The sequence below is a fragment of the Bombina bombina genome, chromosome 2, assembly GCF_027579735.1.
Source record: "Bombina bombina isolate aBomBom1 chromosome 2, aBomBom1.pri, whole genome shotgun sequence".
Lineage (NCBI taxonomy): Eukaryota > Metazoa > Chordata > Amphibia > Anura > Bombinatoridae > Bombina > Bombina bombina.
Window position 1 is genome coordinate 61,557,055 of NC_069500.1, and position 25,786 is coordinate 61,582,840.

Consider the following 25,786-nt stretch of genomic DNA (forward strand, 5'->3'; position numbering starts at 1 on the left):
ATTTTTTTATTTTTTGTAACTTAGTTCTTTTTTATTTTTTATACTTTAGTTAGTTTATTTAATTGTATTTATTTGTAGGTATTGTATTTAATTAATTTATTGATAGTGTAGTGTTAGGTTTTATTGTAGATAATTGTAGGTATTGTATTTAATTAATTTATTGATAGTGTAGTGTTAGGTTTAATTGTAGATAATTGTAGGTATTGTATTTAATTAATTTATTGATAGTGTAGTGTTAGGTTTAATTGTAACTTAGGTTAGGATTTATTTTACAGGTAATTTTGTAATTATTTTAACTAGGTAGCTATTAAATAGTTATTAACTATTTAATAGCTACTGTACCTGGTTAATATAATTACAAAGTTGCCTGTAAAATAAATATTAATCCTAAAATAGCTACAATATAATTATAATTTATATTGTAGCTATATTAGGGTTTATTTTACAGGTAAGTATTTAGCTTTAAATAGGAATAAGTTATTTAATAAGAGTTAATTTATTTCGTTAGATTTAAATTATATTTAACTTAGGGAGGTGTTAGGGTTAGGGTTAGACTTAGCTTTAGGGGTTAATACATTTATTATAGTAGCGGTGAGATCCGGTCGGCAGATTAGGGGTTAATAATTGTAGGTAGGTTGAGGCGACGTTGGGGGCGGCAGATTAGGGGTTAATAAATATAATATAGGGGTCGGTGGTGTTAGGGGCAGCAGATTAGGGGTACATAGGGATAATGTAGTTTGCGTCGGTGTACGGAGCGGCAGATTAGGGGTTAATAATAATATGCAGGTGTCAGCGATAGCGGGGGCGGCAGATTAGGGGTTAATAAATATAACATAGTGGTCTGCGATGTTAGGGGCAGCAGATTAGGGGTACATAGGGATAACGTAGCTGGCGGCGGTGTACGGAGCGGCAGATTAGGGGTTAAAAATTTTTAATAGAGTGGCGGCGATGATGAATTAAAATCAAAGGGACAGGAAAGCCAAAATGAAACCTTCATGATTCAGATAGAACATGCACTTTTAAACAACTTTCCAATTTATTTCTATTATCAAATGTGCTTCATTCTCTTGGTATCTTTTGTTAAAAAGCATACCTAGGTAGGATAAGGAAAAACAATGCACTACTGGGAGCTTGCTTCTGATTGGCGGATGCACATATATGCCTCTTATGATTGGCTTATATAGAGAATATAACAAGGATCGGGGGAGCGTATTCATAACAACGAAAAGCTTTATTTTATCAAGTTCAAACGGATACAAAATATCACTGGATCCAGCTATGACTACGGCCATTGGCCGAAACGCGTCAGCTGACCTGTAACGCTGTCAGCACCGACGTGTGTGAAGCTCCCCGGAACCTTTTTATATTCTCTATGTTTGCTTATGCCAGATAACCGGGTAGAGCGTGGAAATATTATACGGCAGCATCAAGGGATAGGTTTGACACTACTGACTATAACTACAAGGATGTGGTGAGGAGATTGGCTGTTCTAAGCAGGGGAGGAGCATAACAGCACATGTGGGCACTGGAGTGTGCTAGTAGGGCTGAGATTGGTGGATCAAGAAGGGGGAGTCTGCATGACAGAGCTGCTCTCCCTGTGCACCAGAATTCAAGGTACTGAGTGTTTAAGATTAGATGAATGCTAAAGGAGCACGTAATGTGTGTATAGGCAAAGGAATATACTAACTTATGAGTATAAAAATAGTATCACATTAATGTTCACAAAGAATGCATGGATCCATGCTAAGTAACAAACAATATAATAATAAAAGCAGTATAATGATAAAAACAATGATAAAATTGTACAATAAATATACAGGATAAACAAAATATACAGTATAGAATGTTATAGGATTGATCAATTTTATATCAAAACATAGCAACAATATTGTTTATGGAGGAAATCAGTTAGTTAATACTGAAATATTGAAGAAATAATGCATCAGAATCGATTGAATTAATGTCACCTGGAGGGTCATAGAATCCAAAAGAATGATAATGAGAAAAAAATATATCAGGAAAAAAGTGGCCAGAAACCAAAAAATGTGTAAAAAATGTGTGACAAATTATGTTAGAAATGTGTGTGACAAATGTGAGAAAATATATGCAAAAAATATATATATATCAGGTGTGTGTGATGTGTACAACCTAAAAAAACGGCGTGGTGAGTGTGTGAAAAAACACTATAGTCTTGAAAAAGGCCCAATACAGGGCCGAAATGCGTTGACAACTTATGGTGAGCTTCTTTTCAATCATTCAAACTTGTTTAAAACATTACTGTGCTATGTTGTTATTGCTTTTCATCTACAGGAATTGAGGATATACTACCTAAAAAGACACATTGGACCACTCCAGACCTTCATCAAACAAATTCTTACTAAGGAATTCACTGAGATACTTTCACACATTACTCCACCTAGGACACCAACACTCAGGATTTGGTTAACCATGGGATTATAATTATTTATTTTTTCACCACCATACTCATTTTTTTCCTCATTTTTATATTTTTATATTTTTCATTTTTATTTTTTTCACATATTTTTAATATATTTTTTCACACACTCACCACGCCGTTTTTTTAGGTTGTACACATCACACACACCTGATATATATTTTTTTTTTGCATATATTTTCTCACATTTGTCACACACATTTTTAACATAATTTGTCACACATTTTTTACACATTTTTTGGTTTGTGGCCACTTTTTTCCAGATATATTTTTTCTTATTATCATTCTTTTGGATTCTATGACCCTCCAGGTGACATTAATTCAATCGATTCTGATGTATTATTTCGTCAATATTTCAGTATTAACTAACTGATTTCCTCCATCAACAATATTGTTGCTATGTTTTGATATAAGGTTGATCAATCCTATACCATTCTATACTGTATATTTTGTTTATCCTGTATATTTATTGTACAATTTTATCATTGTTTTTATCATTATACTGCTTTTATTATTATATTGTTTGTTACTTAGCATGGATCCATGCATTCTTTGTGAACATTAATGTGATACTATTTTTATACTCATAAGTTAATATATTCCTTTGCCTATACACACACATTACGTGCTCCTTTAGCATTCATCTAATATGATTTCCACATTTTTGGGTAAAGCTAGGGACCCTTAGCCTAAAGGAGCCATAGGATTTATAATAAGTCTAGCTCTGTGAGATATCCCCATTTCTCCAGTACTGAGTGTTTAACCAATGTCAGTATATGAAGTGCATGAGAGCCCAGTGATAATTTATTGACGGAGTAATATCAACCTATTTGGGTTTCTATCTATCAAAGGGGGACAGTGTTTCAACGACCTAGAGGAAAGCTATCTGAACGGCTATTAAAGGTTCACCAGGCGTTTGTTGCACTTCTCAAGTGACTTTGTGAGTATTTTGTATTCTGCGTGTCCACTCACCTTGTCGCATTGATTTTGCACCATTGTGGCGCCTTCTTCGCTTCGTCATCCCTTGATTCACTGTCGAGCATTGAAGAAGTTTGCTGCCGCCCCTCTACATAAAATAGTTACCTTATTTTGGACCCTGTGGGACTATACACCTTTTGGACTTTATTTTTTTGGTTTGATCACCAAGGTGATTCTATTTCATTCTTTTTCTATTTATATTTTTATTAATTTTTTTTGTTTTCACCTAATATAATATATTTGCAGTGTTTGGTGCATACAACATTTTTACACATTTTTTATAACATATCTAACCATACACCTATTAAATCAGTAGGTTGCAACCTTGCTTGATTAGTGGTGAACTGTAAAGCGGATATGTGAACAAAATAAAAAATAAAAATAAATATATGGCTAAAAGTAACTACAGAAAGCTACAATTGCTACTTGCTAAAGCTGCAGCAAGCTATTACTCGTATTGACTTTTTTAATGTTCGCGGCGCACCTAGACACCTCTTGCTTCGCACTAGTGGTCATTAGAGAACCACTGTATTAGATATGTTTCAAAATAACACAAAATTCTGATTTACAAGAGGGGGCTTGAACTATGAAACTTGTACACACAAAATAAATATAATCATCAGAATGTTCTGTTATGATTGCAAGAAATTGTTTGCACACATCATGAATTAATAAGACACTGCCAATAATACATACAGTGCAATTAATAATTACCCCCACTGCCAATAGCACACCCAGGGTAATTAATAATTACCCCCATTCCCAATAATACACACAGGGCAATTAATCTAATAACTACCACCACTGCCAATAATACATACAGTGCAGTTAATAATTACCCCCCTGCCAATAATACCTACAGTGCATCTAATAACTACCACCGCTGCCAATAATACACACAGTGCAATTAATAATTACCCCCATTGCCAATAATACACATAGGGCAATAATTAGTTATCCCTAATGCCAATAATACGCAAAGTGCAATTAATAGTTATCACCAATGCCAGTAATACACACAGTGCAATAAATAATTACGCCTACTGCCAATAATACACACACAGTGCAATTAACAACTACCACCACTGACAACAACACACACAGGGCAATTAATAATTACCCCCACTGCCAATGACACACACAGGACAATTAATAGTTATCAACACTGCCAATAAAACACACAGGGCAATTAATAATTACCCCCACTGCCAATAATACACAACGTGTTTATAATAGTTATCACCAATGCCAATAATATACACAGTGCAATTAATCACGACCACCAATAGCAATAATACACACAGTGAAATTAATAGTTTTCACCACTGCCAATAATACACACAGTGCAATTAATAGTTATCACCAATGCCATTAATACACACAGTGAAATTAATAACTACCACCACTGCCAATAATACTCACAGGGCAATTGTGTGATTCGGCTTAGAACAAATGCCAAATATAGCCACTACCAGCGGCACTCGGTTCTTTTCAGAGCTGGATTTCTTCTTCTGAAAGTACAACAAACAAATATCTGGATTGTCACAGGGCAATTAATAGCTATCATCACTGACAATAATACACAAAGAGCAATTAATAGCTATCATCAATGCCAATAATACACAAAGGGCAATTAATAGCTATCATCAATGCCAATAATACACAAAGGGCAATTAATAGCTATCATCAATGCCAATAATACACAAAGGGCAATTAATAGCTATCATTAATGCCAATAATACACAAAGGGCAATTAATAGCAATCATCAATGCCAATAATACACAAAGGGCAATTAATAGCTATCATCAATGCCAATAATACACAAAGGGCAATTAATAGCTATCATCAATGCCAATAATACACAAAGGGCAATTAATAGCTATCATCAATGCCAAAAATACACAAAGGGCAATTAATAGCAATCATCAATGCCAATAATACACACAGGACAATTCATAGTTATCATCACTGTCAATAATACACACAGGGCAATTAATAGTTATCATCACTGACAATAATACACACAAGGCAATTCATAGATATCATCACTGCCAATAATACGCACAAGGCAATTAATAGTTATCATCACTGCCAATAATAAACACAAGGCAATTAATAGTTATCATTACTGCCAATAATGCACACAGGGCAATTAATAGTTATCATCACTGAAAATAATACACACAAGGCAATTCATAGATATCATCACTGCCAATAATACGCACAAGGCAATTAATAGTTATCATCACTGCCAATAATAAACACAAGGCAATTAATAGTTATCATCACTGCCAGTAATACACACAGGGCAATTAATAGTTATCAACAATGCCAATAATATACACAGTTAATAATTCTATCCACTGTGAGCACACCGGTTGCAAACACTGCTCTAACCTTCACTAGATTGCATCCATTAAAAATACATTGAAGTGCAAATATCCCATACTGTTATTTGTAAGCCTGGCTTGGGAGCCACAGAGAACTGCGAGCAGGGTGTGAGGGGCACCTGCACTTCAGGGGGCCCAGCACTGTTACCTGGAATGAGGGTACGAGAAGGTGCAAGGTACCTCCAGTATTTAGTTTATGAAAAAGTGTTTATAGTATAAGGGGGGTACAATGTACAGTGTAATTATGTATAGAGGACATACTGAATGTTGGGATTGGGTGGGTTATACAGGGGGCATGGCATACAGGGGAAGAGGTATAAGGTGCTGGGTTGAGGAGAGTAACACAATTATGTTGCCCAGGGCCTGCAAATACTCTGGGTGACCCTGACTGCGGGTTCTCAGCAGGACACAACTGGGGAGCCAATAAGCAGCATTCAACCAGTCTGCGGGTTCTTAGCAAACACAACTGGTGAGCCAATGAGCAGCCTTTCACCACTCTGAAGGTACTTAGCAGTACACAACTGGTGAACCAATGAGTAGCATTCCACCAACATGTTGGTTCTTAGCAGGACACAACTGGTGAGCCAATAAGCAGCATTCTACCAACATGTGGATTCTTAGCAGGACACAACTGATGAGCCAATGAGCAGCATTCCACCAGTCTGCGGGTTCATAGCAGGACACAACTAGTGAGTCAATGAGCAGTGTCCACCAATCTGCAGGTTCTTAGCAAGACACAACTGGTGAGCCAATGAGCAGTGTCCATCAATCTGCAGGTTCTTAGCAAGACACAACTGGTGAGCCAATGAGCAGCGTTCCACTAATCTGCAGGTTCTTAGCAGGACACAACTGGTGAGCCAATGAGCAGCGTTCCACCAATCTGCAGGTTCTTAGCAGGACACAACTGGTGAGCCAATGAGCACCGTTCCACCAATCTGCAGGTTCTTAGCAAGACACAACTAGTGAGCCAATGAGCAGCGTTCTGCCAACCTGCAGGTTTTTAGGAGGACATAAATGGTGAGCCAATGAGCAGCATTCCACCAATCTGCAGGTTCTTAGCAGGACACAACTAATGAGCCAATGACCAGTGTTCCACAAATCTGCAGGTTCTTACCAGGACATAACAGGTGAGCCAGTGAGTAGCGTTCCACCAATCTGCATGTTCTTACCAGGACACAACTGGGGAGTCAATGTTCAGCATAACACCTACAAGGATTAGAGCTTGCGAGTAGTACTTAAATGCCCACAAAGGGGTTAAACACATAGTAAACACGTAGCTCCCACTATGGTGAGATTATCTAAAAAAGTCTCATCAGTTCTGGGAGGTCCTGCAAAGAATTTTAGAAAGGCAAATTTAGAAGGAGACACACATACATTGCAATGTACAGTGTAATTATTTATATAGGACATACTGAATGTTGGTATTGGGTGGGCTATACAGGGGGCATGGCATACAGGGGAAGAGGTATAAATTGCTGGGTTGAGGAGAGTAACACAATTATGTTGCCCAGGGCCTGCAAATACTCTGGGTGACCCTGACTGCGGGTTCTCAGCAGGACAAAACTGAGGAGCCAATAAGCAGCGTTCAACCAGTCTGCGGGTTCTTAGCAAACACAACTGGTGAACCAATGAGCAGCGTTCCACCAACATGTGGGTTCTTAGCAGGACACAACTGGTGAGCCAACAAGCAGCATTCTATCAACATGTGGATTCTTAGCAGGACACAACTGGTGAGCCAATGAGCAGCGTTCCACCAGTCTGCGGGTTCTTAGCAGGACACAACTAGTGAGCCAATGAGCAGTGTCCACCAAATCTGCAGGTTCTTAGCAAGACACAACTGGTGAGCCAATGAGCAGCGTTCCACCAATCTGCAGGTTCTTAGCAGGACACAACTGGTGAGCCAATGAGCAGCGTTCCACCAATCTGCAGGTTCTTAGCAGGACACAACTGGTGAGCCAATGAGCAGCGTTCCACCAATCTGCAGGTTCTTAACAGGACACAACTGGTGAGCCAATGAGCAGCGTTCCACCAATCTGCAGGTTCTTAGCAGGACACAACTGGTGAGCCAATGAGCACCGTTCCACCAATCTGCAGGTTCTTAGCAAGACACAACTAGTGAGCCAATGAGCAGCATTCTGCCAATCTGCAGGTTTTTAGCAGGACATAAATGGTGAGCCAATGAGCAGCATTCCACCAATCTGCAGGTTCTTAGCAGGACACAACTAATGAGCCAACGACTAGTGTTCCACCAATCTGCAGGTTCTTACCAGGACATAACAGGTGAGCCAATGAGTAGCGTTCCACCTATCTGCGGGTTGTTAGCAGGACACAACTGGTGAGCCAATGAGCAGCGTTCCACCAATCTGCAGGTTCTTACCAGGACACAACTGGGGAGCCAATGTTCAGCATAACACCTACAAGGATTAGAGCTTGCGAGCAGTACTTTAATGCCCACAAAGGGGTTAAACACATAGTAAGCACGTAGCTCCCACTATGGTGAGATTATCTAAAAAAGTCTCATCAGTTCTGGGAGGTCCTGCAAAGAATTTTAGAAAGGCAAAGTTAGAAGAAGACACTCATACATTGCAATACAACGCTGAACAGCCCACAAAGATTTTGCGAGATTGTTTTCTACTTGCCGGACAGGTTTTAGATCATCAGGCCCATAGAGTTTGATTGTCAGTAGTGCAATAAATGTACTTAAAGGGATAGTAAACACAATTTTTTTTACATCTTTCAAAACAACTTATCAAGTACTTTAATATTGCAACTAACATGTATTAGCCAATTTTAATAGTTTACCTTTATTTTCCTGACAAAATTATTACTGCTGCCAAACCATTCAGGAACCTCATTATGCACAGCAAATTACTGTGTTGTACCTGAGTAGAACAATCATGGCGGCCAGCATGCGCATTTCCTATCGATTATGGCCCACGCATGCGCAAATTTGATCTTTCTGTGTGAGCTGGCACATCATCATCCCTACGCTGCTGTTCTATCGAAATATGCGACAGTGACGTCACCCCAATTCTGAGCTTACACATGACAGGTTGCAAAATCTGACAGAATAGCTATGGATTTTGCAACCACAATGTGCGCATGGGACAGACAGGTCATAGAATCCGACAGGCAGCCGCTCTTGCTCACCGGTATGTACCTCCCCCTCAGCCCCCAATCTCTATGTACTAGTAGCACAGGCCAGGGAAGGAGCATTTCAGCTGAAATGTGCCTGTTAGAATATTGACAGTTTAAGAGAAGGGGGTCCCTAAGTCACAAAGTGCTGGGCTGTATGCTCTGGAACTGATCACTGTTTAGACTCAGCACTTCCCCTCAATTACAGCTTACAGATTCTATTTGTAGAAAAATAAAAATGCTGAATGGCAGTTAAGGTAAACAGCACGTATACCGTTATTTTTAAATTGTAAAGTACATGCGATCTTTCAAGTGGCATAGCATAATGAATATTCAAATTAGAGGCATGAAACTGCGGCGCGATTGGAGAATGTGAGAGCCTGAATAATTCTGAATTCCAGCCTTTTTTGGGGTGGTCGTTAGAGCCATTTATAGAAGATATAAAAATATGAATTATATATAAGAAGAAGCTTCGTTTTGGGATAAAAGTAAATACATTTAAAACTTTTAGTATTGAAGTATCTTATAATATATTTGTTATTCATACAAATTAGAAAAAAAATATAACCCTTTAAAAACATCATATGCTGTAATTCGTTAGAGCCTTTCCAGGGACACTTTACAACAGAGCAAAACAATTAAGCAGGTTACAGTAGTATCAATCCCAAAACACCTAGTGTAAATTGCACACGATATACACAAAATATTAACTATTGTATTATTTAATCTAATGTGCAAAATGCAGGAGATTTACAGATGCCCCTTCACTAGATATATTACTGTATTATTGTGTTTTCTAATGTGCAGGAGACTCAGGTGCTCATTCACTGGATATATTACTGTATTATTGTGTTTTCTAATGTGCAGGAGACTCTCAGATGCCCGGTCACTGGATATATTACCGTATTATTGTGTTTTCTAATGTGCAGGAGACTCAGATGCCCGTTCACTGGATATATTACTGTATTATTGTGTTTTCTAAGGTACAGGAGACTCAGATGCCCAGTCACTGGATATATTACTGTATTATTGTGTTTTCTAATGTGCAGGAGACTCAGATGCCCAGTCACTGGATATATTACTGTATTATTGTGTTTTCTAATGTGCAGGAGACTCAGATGCCCGTTCACTGGATATATTACTGTATTATTGTGTTTTCTAATGTGCAGGAGACTCAGATGCCCGTTCACTGGATATATTACTGTATTATTGTGTTTTCTAAGGTACAGGAGACTCCGATGCCCGGTCACTGGATACATTACTGTATTTTTGTGTTTTCTAATGTACAGGAGACTCAGATGCCCGTTCACTGGATACATTACTGTATTTTTGTGTTTTCTAATGTGCAGATGACTCAGATGCCCGTTCACTGGATATATTACTGTATTATTGTGTTTTCTAATGTGCAGGAGACTCAGATGCCCGTTCACTGGATATATTACTGTATTTTTGTGTTTTCTAATGTGCAGGAGACTCAGATGCCCGGTCACTGGATATATTACTGTATTATTGTGTTTTCTAATGTGCAGGAGACTCAGATGCCCGGTCACTGGATATATTACTATATTATTGTGTTTTCTAATGTACAGAAGACTCAGATGCCCGGTCACTGGATACATTATTGTATTTTTGTGTTTTCTAATGTACAGGAGACTCAGATGCCCGTTCACTGGATATATTACTGTATTATTGTGTTTTCTAAAGTGCAGGTGACTCAGATGCTCATTCACTGGATATATTACTGTATTTTTGTGTTTTCTAATGTGCAGGAGACTCAGATGCCCGGTCACTGGATATATTGCTGTATTTTTGTGTTTTCTAATGTGCAGGAGACTCAGATGCTGGTTCACTGGGTATATTACTGTATTATTGTGTTTTCTAATGTGCAGGAGACTCAGATGCCCGTTCACTGGATATATTACTGTATTATTGTGTTTTCTAATGTGCAGGAGACTCAGATGCCCGTTCACTGGATATATTACTGTATTATTGTGTTTTCTAATGTGCAGGTGACTCTCAGATGCCCGTTCACTGGATATATTACTGTATTATTGTGTTTTCTAATGTGCAGGAGACTCAGATGCCCGGTCACTGGATATATTACTGTATTATTGTGTTTTCTAATGTACAGGAGACTCCGATGCCCGGTCACTGAATATATTAGTGTATTATTCTGTTTTCTAATGTGCAGGAGACTCAGATGCCCGGTCACTGGATATATTACTGTATTATTGTGTTTTCTAATGTGCAGGAGACTCAGATGCCCGGTCACTGGATATATTACTGTATTATTGTGTTTTCTAATGTGCAGGAGACTCAGATGCCCGATCACTGGATATATTACTGTATTATTGTGTTTTCTAATGTGCAGGAGACTCAGATGCCCGGTCACTGGATATATTACTGTATTAATGTGTTTTCTAATGTACAGGAGACTCAGATGCTTGTTCACTGGATATATTACTGTATTATTGTGTTTTCTAATGTGCAGGAGATGCAGATGCTTGTTCACTGGATATATTACTGTATTATTATGTTTACTAATGTGCAGGAGACTCAATGCCCGGTCACTGGATATATTACTGTATTATTGTGTTTTCTAATGTGCAGGAGACTCAGTTGCCCGGTCACTGGATATATTACTGTATTATTGTGTTTTCTAATGTGCAGGAGACGCAGATGCTCATTCACTGGATATATTACTGTATTATTGTGTTTACTAATGTGCAGGAGACGCAGATGCTTGTTCACTGGATATATTACTGTATTATTGTGTTTTCTAATGTGCAGGAGATGCAGATGCTTGTTCACTGGATATATTACTGTATTATTATGTTTACTAATGTGCAGGAGACTCAATGCCCGGTCACTGGATATATTACTGTATTATTGTGTTTTCTAATGTGCAGGAGACTCAGTTGCCCGGTCACTGGATATATTACTGTATTATTGTGTTTTCTAATGTGCAGGAGACGCAGATGCCCGGTCACTGGATATATTACTGTATTATTGTGTTTTCTAATGTACAGAAGACTCAGATGCCCGGTCACTGGATATATTACTGTATTATTGTGTTTTCTAATGTGCAGGAGACGCAGATGCCCGGTCACTGGATATATTACTATATTATTGTGTTTTCTAATGTACAGAAGACTCAGATGCCCGTTCACTGGATATATTACTGTATTATTGTGTTTTCTAGTGTGCAGGAGACTCAGATGCCGATTCACTGGATATATTACTGTATTATTGTGTTTTCTAATGTGCAGGAGACTCAGATGCCCGGTCACTGGATATATTACTGTATTATTGTGTTTTCTAATGTGCAGGAGACTCAGATGCCTGGTCACTGGATATATTACCGTATTATTGTGTTTTCTAATGTACAGGAGACTCAGATGCCTGGTCACTGGATATATTACCGTATTATTGTGTTTTCTAGTGTGCAGGAGACTCAGATGCCCGGTCACTGGATATATTACCGTATTATTGTGTTTTCTAGTGTGCAGGAGACTCAGATGCCAATTCACTGGATATATTACTGTATTATTGTGTTTTCTAATGTGCATATGACTCAGTTGCCTGGTCACTGGATATATTACTGTATTATTGTGTTTTCTAATGTGCATATGACTCGGTTGCCTGGTCACTGGATATATTACTTTATTATTGTGCTGTTCTAATGTAACGTGCAGGAGATGCCACAAGATGCAAACAGATATAATACCAACAAAGACCTTGTGTCTGATTTCCATAGTCAGGCACCCATGCCAAGTCCATACCTCGGGGCAAGATTTTTGCAATACAGGACAGATTCCAAGGAAAATGATACAACAGGGCAGGAGACCAAACAAACTAGCGTTGTCCTAGGAAAATCAGGACAGTTGGCTAGAATAAAGGTAAGTAATAAATGACCTTTTTTCTTCATTTAAGCTCATGAAAGAGAAGCAGCACTCATATTTCCTTGATCTTTCTAAAATGGAAGATTTCAGAATGTTTTTCATACTTTTAAAAAGATGTTCCAGTGCTGAATAATGTTTCCTTCTCTGTCTTTTGCCACTTTGTTTCCTCTCCAGTTATATAGGCAAAGGAGTTTTCACTGTCATCCAATGAGAATGAATACAGCTGTATCATACTTGCATAAATATACAGGTGCTGCTAGCATGACTACAAACTCTTCTAACAGTGACCTACAGAATCACATCAGACATAAAACATCAGTGTTGCCAATACAAAGTCTCTCCCTGCAACAGACTTTTTGTGCCCAGCATGCCAAACTAGAATCAGTATTCTGTTATTGAAAAAATAACTTAAATAATTATATATTACAATTCATTAATATTAACAATGTTCCCATGTAATCTCTAGCATAACAATTTGATTTGAATCCAATTGTATTGTGAGGTGTTATCTTTAGCATAAGTTTATAATACAATATAATGTATTCCTTCACTATTAGTGACCCACCCTCCATGGAACAAAATGTGAGCCTCTGATCTAGACTGTAATCATGTCTGACAGTGGGATTTGCCCAGATCTGAGTGTATTAACTCATATTCTTCAAATGATAATATAAATAAGTAAATCATTAGTATACAGTCCTTTTACACTGCTTAGTCTCCCATTGTAGCATTATAGTAAAGCTCTCTTAACCCCTGCACTGCCAGGCAGCAATATACCTTGTTAACAAGACATTCATTGATGTAAGCTTTCCAGCAATACCTGTATATAGCGCAGCTCCAAACTCAGGTCTTCAGCTACAGGTAAGTGATAACAGGGAGCTGGTGCACATATGATCATACGTAAATAGCAGCTAATGAAATCCTCTGAGTGATGGGCAGGTTAGGGCTGGCTGAGGTCTCAGCAAAGTTCATATCACAGTAACTCACAGAACTGCTTGGAGAATGAGTGCGCTTTTTGCAGAACTTTCACCAAATTAACGATCAGTCCTGCAGGTACATAGGGAATTTGCATGAGTGTGCGGTGCACTGGATAAATAATGAGAATCCCCAGTGAAGTCAGGAACTTGACTTGGGGTACAGAGGAGCTGCTGAGGATCTGATGCCAGAGGAGCTGCGCGCCCGCGTGACTGCCGCGTGTTGCTATTGGTTACCAGGGACGCTGCACCTAGGGGCGTATATATCCCCGGGCGGTTCTAGGTGTGTCACTGGTGCTACAGCTAATTGTCACTAGGAGACCGTGCCCTGCATCTGTCATATGGCAGCGACACTCACTTCTACCATTGTATATGTGTCTGACAGTAACTATACGGTGTTTTCTCTTGTTTTAATAACGCTTTAAATAATAGGAAATGCGTGAAGTGACAAATGAACCTACACCTCACTGTGGCACTACTGAGCGCAGTACATTCCAACTCATGTTAAAGGGACACAACCCAATTTTTTATTAGATAGAGCATGACATTTTAAGCAACTTTCTAATTTACTCCCTATTATCAAATGTTCTTCATTCTCTTAGTATCTTTATTTGAAAATCAAGAATGTAAGTTTAGATGCCGGACCATTTTTGGTGAACAACCTGGGTTGTTCTTGCTGATTGGTGGATAAATTCATCCACCAATAAACAAGTGCTGTCCATGTCTGAACCAAAAATTAGCTGGCTTCTTAGCTTAGATGCCTTCTTTTTCAAATAAAGATAACAAGAGAATGAAGAAAAATTGATAATAGGAGTAAATTAGGAAGTTGCTTAAAATTGCATGCTCTATCTAAATCACAAAAGAAAAAAGGTCTGCAAGTATGAATAGTAAGTGCCAAAAAAGAAATAAACTGTATATATAATATAATATATATGTATATACATATATATATATATATATATATATATATACATATAATTTTATGTATATGTATATATATATATATATATATATATATATATATATAAACATAGGGGTCAGTTTAAAGGGACATTGCATTTATTGTTATGGGCATGGCATGTCTGGGGTGATGTAACAAAAAAAACAGCTACTTCGAATACCCAAATATATATGAAGGAGCAATTTCCAATTCATTAAATACTCTACTGTAGCATAAGAAGTAATTTGAAACACATTAAAGGGACATGGAACCCAACGATTTTCTTTCATGATTCCGATAAAACATTCAGTTTTAAATATCTTTCCAATGTACTTCTTTTATCATGTTTTCCTTGTTTACTTGTTATCCTTTGTTGAAAAGCAGGAAGGTAAGTTCAGGAGGGTGCATGTCTGCAGCACTATATAGCCGCAGTTTTGCAACAATGTTCAAGAGCACTAGATGGCAGCACTATTTCTTCTCATGTAGTGCTTCAGGCAAGGTGCACACTAGCTAGATAGCTCTTCAACAAAGAATAACATGAGAACAAAGTAAAATTTATAAGAGAGGTACATTTGAAACTTTTTTTAAATTGTATTCTCTATCTGGTTCATGAAGGCAAAATTTGTGGTTTTATGTCCCTTTCAGGAAAGTTCTCCTCTGTGAAAAGCACAATCTGGCTAAAAAAGGCTGTTCCTGGGTGGTAACTCACCATAGAACAAGCTATTGAGCTGTTTGCTCCTGGTAGAGCGCTTTTCTTTCTGTACGTATAAACTAAAGTTGTTTAAATTACATGTTCTATATGAATCATGAAAGAAAAAATGTGGGTTTCATGTCCCTTTAAGTTTCAGCTAGGGAAATACTGTCCTTCCTTATAACCTGACTATAATGCTCTCAATAGCATGTAACCATTTTGCTGGTGAGCTGTTTTTAGTTGTTTGCCCATCATTGCATTTACACGTAAATTCTTATTATCTAGCAGCTGTATAGTCACATGACCACTCATTTGAAATATGAGGATTGCTGCTTTCAAATAAAAGTTCTAAAGTGTGTCCGTGTATTGAGGGTGCAACAAGGGGGATACTCCACTCCCACAATATTGTTCTAGATGCATACGGTTCTATCTGGTGATCACCACCTGGGTATGTGACCCCCCTTCTTTAAAAAAAAAAGCCTCTCCTCTTTCAAAAGAGGGGTCCCTCGCCTCATTGCAGTGCTTATTATGGGGGTAAAGTTATTTATTTTTGAGTAGTTTATTAATAAACTGTAAATGCATGCTGGAAATAATAATTTATTCAAAGCAAAGATTAGCCTTAGAATATTATGTAGATGTATTGTTTACAGTTATATTAGTTGTTTAAATAGTCAAGATATACGTTTAGTTTCTATAAAGAATCTATAGCGTAATGGGCACCATCATGATTGAACTTAAGTTTTCTTTTTATCTCTTTTTTCTGCTGAGGACAATTAAGGACAGATATAAATCAGGCAATACAAGAGATGTAGCAAACGAGGCTGTGTGGACACCCTGTTAGATAATCACTTTAACAATTCTATGTTCCAAATAGTCTTGTTTACACAGTCTAATTTATTTCCTGTTTTAAAAATATCCATAATTTACATAAATAGAAAACTTACTTTCAAATATGACGGTGCCATTACTTTATAGGAACTCAGATAAATTTAGAAAACCAACAATTTTCTATTGCAATATCATACCATTTGATATCCCTTTAAAATAAATAGTTAAAATATATAATTTGATCTTAAATTGAATAAAGTACAGAAGAGTTGAAATTTTAAAAATTATCTACTTGTAAACCTTGTATTAGAGAAATATATGATTTGGGTCAATACAGGTAGTTGTGCGTTTGCAAAATTTCTTCTATTAACACAAATAGAAAACCTAGGAACTAACTAGACAGCAAAAACATTTAAAATAAATTAATGAATTATTCAGTCCCAATGATTAAGCATCTACCAATGTAGGAGAATATCAAATAAATAATTATTTATGACAACTACACAAAATACTAAACAAACACTCTAAACAGTGGTGGAGCCTTCATTTCTTTCAAAAATACCAACAAGATAAGATAATTCCCAGAGGGTTAAGAATCAAAATTTATTTATTTATTTATAAAATATTTTACCAGGAAGGATACATTGAGATTTCTCTCGTTTTCAAGTATGTCCTGGGTCCACAAAACATTGCATTGATACAATAGGGTACAATAAAATTAAAAAACAATAATAATACACAATAGATGCAAAAATTTTACATAGAACAGGTAAGAAATATATAATCAACCATGACAGGTGCATTCTGTTTTGAGATATGTAGAGAGGGATCTCTTAAAGGATATTAAGCTTGGGGAAGGTTTGAAAGCGTTCAAGAGGTCATTCCATAACTGTGGCGCTCGGTAGGAAAAGGAGGATCGAGCTGCTTTCTTTTTGTATTGAGGCAAACTAAATAATGTGATGGTACTGGATCGGAGGTTATAGGAGGTGGGAATAGCCGGGGAGAGCATTCTGCTTAGGTAGGGTGGGAGCTTCCCAGAAAGGCTCTTAAACACAAGGCAGGAAAGATGGAAGGTGTGTCTGGATTCCAGCGTCAGCCAGTTTAGTTCTTTTAGCATGTCACAATGGAGGTTCTTGTAGTTACATTGTAGCACAAAGTGGCAGAACGAGTTATACTATGTATTAAGTTTATTAAGGTGAGTTTGCAGTGCAGATGCGTATAGTACGTCCCCATAATCCATGATAGGCATCAGCATTTGCTGTAAATCTTTTCCTTTTGTCAGCCGTATTAAGTCAGTTCAGGATTTAACCCAAGTGCTAGCGTGGATATTAAAACACACGCTGGCACACTGAGAAATATCCAGGACGTGACCCACTCAGGAAACAAAATAAGCAGGATATAAGAACTTTCCAAAAGAATAGTAATTCAATATATCTTCTTGAGGACAGAATTGATTTACAGGAGATAGCGTTCCTTTCTCAGGGAAATTGACACAAACCAAAATAATGTCCCTTTAAGCAGGTTATCAGAGAACAAATAATAATGTTTCTTTCTTGAGGATTTGTAACAAACAAATAATGTTCCTTTAAGCAGGTTGTTAGAAAACAAAAGTTAAAGTTCCTTGATGCAGGATTGTAAGCAAACAAATGATTATGTCCTTATTAGCAGGATTAAAGCAAGCAAAGATAACGTCCCTTTAAGCAGGTGTCCGCAAACAAATGTTAATGTCCCTTTAAGCAGGATTCTCAGCAAACAAATGATTATGTCCTTATTAGCAGGATTAAAGCAAGCAAAGATAAAGTCCCTTTAAGCAGGTGTTCACAAACAAATGTTAATGTCCCTTTAAGCAGGATTCTCAGCAAACAAATGATTATGTCCTTATTAGCAGGATTAGCAAGCAAACAGATTAAGTCCCTTTAAGCAGGTGTTCACAAACAAATGTTAGCTAAAGATTAGTAGGCAAAACAAGGTCATGTGGGATAGGTTCAGACTCTAAAAGTATACCTCACATAGGTAGGGTCCGGCAGAAGCGAACAAACGGGCCCCGAGTAAATCTCCCGCCGAGATTTAAAGGTAGAAAGAGGCCGTACGTCACAGGGGCTGTCAGAGAATGCGTCACGTTGCCTAGCAACGTGACGTAGGAACCAGAAGAGATCCGGGAGCCGCGGCGACACGGCGATGAACGGTGAATACATGACATCACCCCCCCCTCAAGGACCCCTCCGGGGGACAGGACCAGGCCTAGTAGGGTGGAACTTGTGAAAGGCCTTAATTAAGGCAGGGGCACGCACCTGCCGGGCAGGTTCCCAGGATCGTTCCGTAACAGGATAACCTTTCCAATGAATGAGATAATACAGTTTCTTACCACGAAGTTTGGAATCCAGGATGTGACTGACCTCAAATTCAGGTTGGCCATGAATCAAAAGAGGTGGAGGTTTGAGCAAAGGTTTAGAATACCTATTAGATAATACAGGTTTCAAAAGAGATACGTGAAATACCGGATGGGCTTTGAGGGTCTTGGGCAGAGCAATTCGGTAAGCAGTAGGACATACTTGACCCAGTATTCGGAAAGGACCCACATATCGTGGTCCCAATTTGATGGAAGGCTGTTTGAGGCGAAGATGACGTGAAGAAACCCAAACCTTATCGCCAGGCCGATATTTGGGAGCCCTCCGTCGCCGAAGATCAGAATAGAACTTATAACGTTCAGAAGCCTTGGAAAGAAGAAGGCGTATCTTCTTCCAATGACGAGTTAACCTCCTGGCGGATAGATCAGAAGCAGGATTGTCAGTGGAAGAGGTGTGTAGAGGAAACGTTCTGGGTTGAAATCCATAGGCTGCATGAAAAGGAGAGGTCCGAAGAGAGGAGTTGTAACGTGTGTTATGAGCCAATTCTGCTAGTGGAAGGTAACCAGTCCAATTAGAATGATGATGATCCACATAATGCCTCAAATAAGTTTCAAGGCACTGGTTAACCCTTTCGGTTTGGCCATTAGACTCCGGATGATGTGAAGTAGACAAAGAGATAGTTGTTCCAAAGTGTTTGCAGAGTGATCTCCAAAACCGAGAAACAAATTGTACTCCTCTATCCGAAACAATGTTCAGAGGGAAGCCATGTAATCTCACAATGTGTAAGAGAAAAATTTCGGAAAGTCTTTTGGCAGATGGTAAACCAGGTAAAGGAATGAAGTGAGCTGTCTTAGTGAACCTGTCAACAACCACCCAGATAGTGTTGTTTCCAGCTGAAAGAGGAAGATCGGTAATAAAATCCATGGATAAATGGGTCCAAGGCTGATGAGGAATGGGTAACGGTTGAAGCAAACCGGAGGGAAGTTGACGAGGAGTCTTATTGCTGGCACACTGTATACATACTGAGACATAATCTGTAACATCTTGAGACAGAGTAGGCCACCAGACATGCTGCTTGAGCCTTCGAGCGGTGTTACTGATGCCAGGATGTCCAGAGAGAGGACTGTCGTGAGCCCAATATAGAATCTTGGAACGAAGACGTTTAGGAACAAAGAGTAGGCCATCAGGAGGTTTGCAAGACAAAGGAAGATCCTTTTGAGCAGATTGTAAATCATGTAACCACGAGGTTGATAACTGGGCTAAGACTTTATGAGGTTGAAGTATGGTACCAGATTCAGGAGTTGAAGTATCTTGAAATTGTCTGGAAAGGGCGTCAGCCTTGATGTTCTTAGAACCGGGAATATAAGACAGATTGTAATGAAAACGTGAGAAGAACAAAGACCAACGTGCTTGTCTGGAGTTCAGTCGTTTGGCCGTTTGAAGATAGAGAAGGTTTTTATGATCTGTGAGTATAGTAAACGGCAAAGAAGTGCCTTCCAACCAATGCCTCCATTCATCCAGTGCCATTTTAATAGCAAGTAACTCCTTATTACCTACATCATAATTTAATTCAGAAGGAGAAAATTTCTTGGAGAAGAATCCCACAGGGTGGATCTTTCCTGTGTCAGGTATACGTTGGGAAAGAACAGCCCCAGCAGCAACTGAAGAAGCATCCACTTCAAGAATAAATTGAAAATCCGGATTTGGGTGACGCAGGATAGGTGCAGAAGAGAAAGCTTTTTTGAGAGAATCAAAAGCTTCAACAGCTTCAGGAGGCCAATCTTTACAGTTTTGTCCTTTCCTGGTGAGAGAGGAAAGAGGTGACGTTATAGTAGCAAAACCTTTGATGAATTTCCTGTAATAACTGGCAAATCCCAGGAAACGTTGCAGAGCTTTAAGAGAATCAGGTTTAGGCCACTCCAAAATGGCAGAAAGTTTAGTTGGATCCATTTCAAATCCTGATTCAGAGATTACATATCCCAAAAAAGGAATGGACCTTTGATGAAAAGAACATTTCTCCAGTTTGGCAAATAGATGGTTATCTCTTAAACGTTGAAGTACTTTCCTGACGTGATGTATATGATCTTGGTAGTTTTGAGAAAAAATTAATATATCGTCAAGGTAAATGATAACAAAAATATTCAAGAAATCCCGAAAAATCTCATTCACGAAGTGTTGAAAAACAGCAGGGGCATTACACAGCCCAAACGGCATGACAAGATACTCATAATGCCCAAATCGAGTGTTAAAGGCTGTCTTCCACTCATCACCCTTGCGCATACGGATAAGATTGTATGCTCCACGGAGATCGAGCTTGGTAAAAATGGTGGAACCTTGAAGATATGTGAATAATTCAGGTATTAGGGGTAAAGGATAACTGTTCTTGATGGTAATTTGATTTAACCCTCTGTAATCGATACAAGGTCGCAGTCCGCCATCCTTCTTTCCCACAAAGAAGAACCCAGCCCCTACAGGAGAAGAGGAGGGTCGAATGAATCCTCTGGCCAAATTATCTTTGATATATTCTTCCAAGGCTAAATTTTCAGGCCTAGAAAGTGGATAAGTTTTGCCTCGAGGATAAGGAGCTCCAGGAAGAAGGTCAATAGGGCAATCAAATGAACGATGAGGAGGAAGGCGTTCTGCTTCTTTTTTAGAAAAGACATCGACAAAATCTTGATACTGCGTAGGTAGAGGACCAGAAGAGTCGGTAGTAAGAGCAATAGTGAGTGGTATCTTAGTAAGTGGTTGAAGACAGTTAGTATGGCAAGATAATCCCCAGGAGGTGAGTTCACCATGGGTCCAAGAAAAGGTAGGATTATGCAACTGAAGCCAAGGAAGACCCAGGATTATGGGAAATTGAGGAGTAGTAATCACATCAAAACATATCCTCTCACAATGAAGTACTCCGACAGAAAAAAGTATGGGTATAGTAGTGAGTCCGGAACCCAAAGGATCTCCACTAACAGTAGAGACGGAAACTGAAAACTTCTTTCTTATTAAGGGAATAGTATGAGTAGATACAAAAGTGGAGTCAATGAACACTCCTCCAGCACCAGAATCAATAAGAGCTTGGGTATGAATCTTGTTATCGCCCAACTGAAGGGTTACAGGAACAAAGAGTTTATTATAGAGGGAATGAACTTGTTTTTGGCTTAACTTAGTTCCCTGGACAGAAGTTAAGCCCTGGCTTTTACTGGCCTGGTAGGACAATCCCTTAATAAATGCCCTTTAAGGCCACAGTATAGACACAGGCCAAGAGAACGTCTTCTCAAACGCTCAGTTTCGGTTAATTTTATGGTTCCCACTTCCATAGGTTCAGCTTGATCAGGGGAAGGAGAGGCAGTTGTTACCGGGTTAGAAAAACGAGGCGCCAGACGAAAAGGAGTTCGAGTTGAGGACCTCTGATTTCTTTCTCTTTCTTGTTGGCGTTCACGATATCTAGAATCAAGACTGATGCAAAGATTTATTAAGGCTTCTAGGGAGTCTGGAAGTTCCCGATACACCAATTCATCTTTGAGACGCTCTGAAAGTCCTTTGCGAAAAGCTGCTCTAAGAGCTCCCTGATTCCAAGTAGTTTCAGATGCAAGAGTGCGGAACTCAATGGCATATTGAGACACTGGTTGAGCACCCTGACGTAGGTCTAATAGAGAAGCTTCAGCAGCGGAAGTCCTTCCAGGTTTGTCAAACACATTGGAAAAAACAGAAAGAAAAGCATCCACATCCTGAAGTATAAGATCATCTTTTTCTAACAGAGGTGATACCCAGGCCAAAGCTCTTCCTTTCATTAAGGAAATAAGGAATGTAATCCGAGATGAGGGAGTAGCAAAAAGGGTAGGACTGTTACGAAAGTGAAGTCGACATTGATTCAGAAATCCCCTACAGTCTTCAGGATTCCCATCATATTTATCTGGAAGAGGAATCCTAGGACTCAAATGTCCTTGTGATTGGTCGATGGGAATAGGAGGGGGAGATGCCTCAATATTAGGATTGGGAGGGATAGGAGCAACCAAGCTCTGTAATAATGTAGTGATTTGATCCAGCTTAGTATCCAAGGATTGCAAGTGGGTAGCATGAGATCCCAATAATTGTCCCTGGTGAGTCACGGCCATGGATAATTCAGTGGGGTCCATTTATGGCCCGTTTGTAATGTCAGCCGTATTAAGTCAGTTCAGGATTTAACCCAAGTGCTAGCGTGGATATTAAAACACACGCTGGCACACTGAGAAATATCCAGGACGTGACCCACTCAGGAAACAAAATAAGCAGGATATAAGAACTTTCCAAAAGAATAGTAATTCAATATATCTTCTTGAGGACAGAATTGATTTACAGGAGATAGCGTTCCTTTCTCAGGGAAATTGACACAAACCAAAATAATGTCCCTTTAAGCAGGTTATCAGAGAACAAATAATAATGTTTCTTTCTTGAGGATTTGTAACAAACAAATAATGTTCCTTTAAGCAGGTTGTTAGAAAACAAAAGTTAAAGTTCCTTGATGCAGGATTGTAAGCAAACAAATGATTATGTCCTTATTAGCAGGATTAAAGCAAGCAAAGATAACGTCCCTTTAAGCAGGTGTCCGCAAACAAATGTTAATGTCCCTTTAAGCAGGATTCTCAGCAAACAAATGATTATGTCCTTATTAGCAGGATTAAAGCAAGCAAAGATAAAGTCCCTTTAAGCAGGTGTTCACAAACAAATGTTAATGTCCCTTTAAGCAGGATTCTCAGCAAACAAATGATTATGTCCTTATTAGCAGGATTAGCAAGCAAACAGATTAAGTCCCTTTAAGCAGGTGTTCACAAACAAATGTTAGCTAAAGATTAGTAGGCAAAACAAGGTCATGTGGGATAGGTTCAGACTCTAAAAGTATACCTCACATAGGTAGGGTCCGGCAGAAGCGAACAAACGGGCCCCGAGTAAATCTCCCGCCGAAATTTAAAGGTAGAAAGAGGCCGTACGTCACAGGGGCTGTCAGAGAATGCGTCACGTTGCCTAGCAACGTGACGTAGGAACCAGAAGAGATCCGGGAGCCGCGGCGACACGGCGATGAACGGTGAATACATGACACCTTTACTGTAGGGCTGAGGCAAGATTTGTTTCTGTACAGGGCACCTAATTTTGGATAAAGTTTAGATGCAAGTTTTTCTATGTGGAGGCCAAAAGATAGATTAGGGTCTAAGAACATACCCAAGTATTTGAAAGAGTGGACTGCGGTAAGCGTGCAATTGGATTTTGTTTGATGCGTAGATGGGAATTTTGTAATTTGTGTAATTTAGGCCCAGTTCCAAAGATCATTGTGACAGTTTTGTCAGTGTTTAGGAAGAGTTTGTTTTTTGAGATCCACTTTTCTACCGCTGTGAACTGGTCTTGGAGCACTGCTTCAAGCTGCGGCAGATCAGATTTGTTTGCATAGATTACCGTGTCATCTGCGTACATGTGTACAGTTGAGGATTTGCAGACATTAGGCAAATCATTTATAAATAATGTGAATAGTAGGGGGCCGAGAATGAAACCTTGGGGAACACCACACGTGACTGGGAGAGGGAGGGAGTCACTGTTAGAAACAGAGACATATTGTGATCGATCCGATACATATGATCTAAACCAGGTTAACGGACGATCAGCAATACCAGAGTTTTTTAGTTTGAGCAGTAGTATGTCGTGGTCCATTGTGTCAAAAGCCTTAGCAAAATCAAGGAAAATAGCTCCAGTTAGGTCTCCTTGTTCCATGCCAGTTTGGATGTCGTTGTAAACTTTTAGGAGGGCAGTTGTAGTGGAGTGATTCGGTCGAAAACCTGATTGATCAGGGGTCAGATAGTTAGAAAGTTGGTAATACTCGCATAATTGCGTATGGACGCATTTTTCTAAGATTTTTGACAATACTGGGAGCAATGATATAGGGCGATAGTTAGAAACCAAGGTTAACTCCCCACTTTTATGAATAGGCACTACTCTTGCAGTTTTCCAGAGTTTGGGTATGTATCCAGACACCAAGGATTCGTTAATTAGGGTTGTGACAGGCTTAGCAATTGCCGGCGCACTGAGCTTCAACAGCATTGCTGGGATTTGATCAGGTCCAGACTGGTTTTTCATTTTTAGATTATTAAGGTGTTTCTTAATGACATTGATGGGTACAGGTCTAAAATTGAACTTCTCTATATTGGGTCTTTGCTGTTTTAGTGGGGTCTGATCTACATTTGTAGCTTCAGGATGCATGCCATTTATTAGTTTGTCAATCAGGGTGGTGGAGCATCCGACAAAATAATTGTTAAAGGCATTTGCTACTTCTAAGGGGAGTTTCAGGTTTTGGTTATCCACATTGACAGTGGAGGGTTGGGAGTGAATTTGTGGATTTTGTAAGTTATTTATGAGTTTCCAAAACTTTCTAGGGTTAGATATGTTATTGTTCAGATTTTCACAGAAATATTGGGCCTTAGCCAATTTTGTTTGTTTAGTGCATATATTTCAGCATTGTCTATATACACAGTGATCATTCATAGAGCCAGTATGCTTGAACTTTGACCACAATGAATCCTGAAATTGGTACATTTGAATGAGGTCAGCTGTGATCTAATTCAAGTGTGCAGAGGGCTGTGTCAGCTGAGGTGGGTCTGTGAATGTTCTTTAAAGACTGTTGCAATATACTTTAAAATTCAGCTGGGGGAGAGAGATATATTAGTGTTAGATTGGCCTGCACAAAAAGTTAAGGGAGGGGGTATCTATGGACATTTGAGCTAGGGGTCATACAGGCAAAAAAAACAGGGAAAGTTCACAAATTAAAGAGATAAGAGAGGCATCCATTGAGGAAAATAAAACCATTAAACAAGCAAGATATATGGTCCATCAATGTGCTCCAATATGCATTTAAAATAAAGAATAAAAAGAATAGCCAATACGTATTACAACACACACATTAGTAATAACAGGGAAGAAATATAATGAGATAACTATCTTCCAAAGGCTACCTTTAGCAGAGGGCTGTGTCAGCGTATGAACTAAAAAGACAGGATCATATAGATATATGGGAGAAAACTTTATTGACATTTTGTTTATTGACATTAATAGAAATCATGATAGAAACAGATCAAGATGAGATTTTTTATTTTTTTTAATAATCTTTATTTTTCTTGAGGCATCAATG

General features: G+C 38.7%; 1 protein-coding gene across 1 annotated transcript in view; it reads right to left on the reverse strand.

Annotated features, from left to right (window-relative positions):
• Positions 1-14,031, reverse strand: part of LOXHD1 (lipoxygenase homology PLAT domains 1) — a 666,378-nt gene extending 652,347 nt beyond the window's left edge. The window contains exon 1 of the mRNA XM_053701077.1: positions 13,682-14,031. The gene's annotated coding sequence lies outside the window, so the exon portion shown is untranslated. The remainder of the gene's footprint in view (positions 1-13,681) is intronic.
• Positions 14,032-25,786: the final 11,755 nt, after the last annotated feature.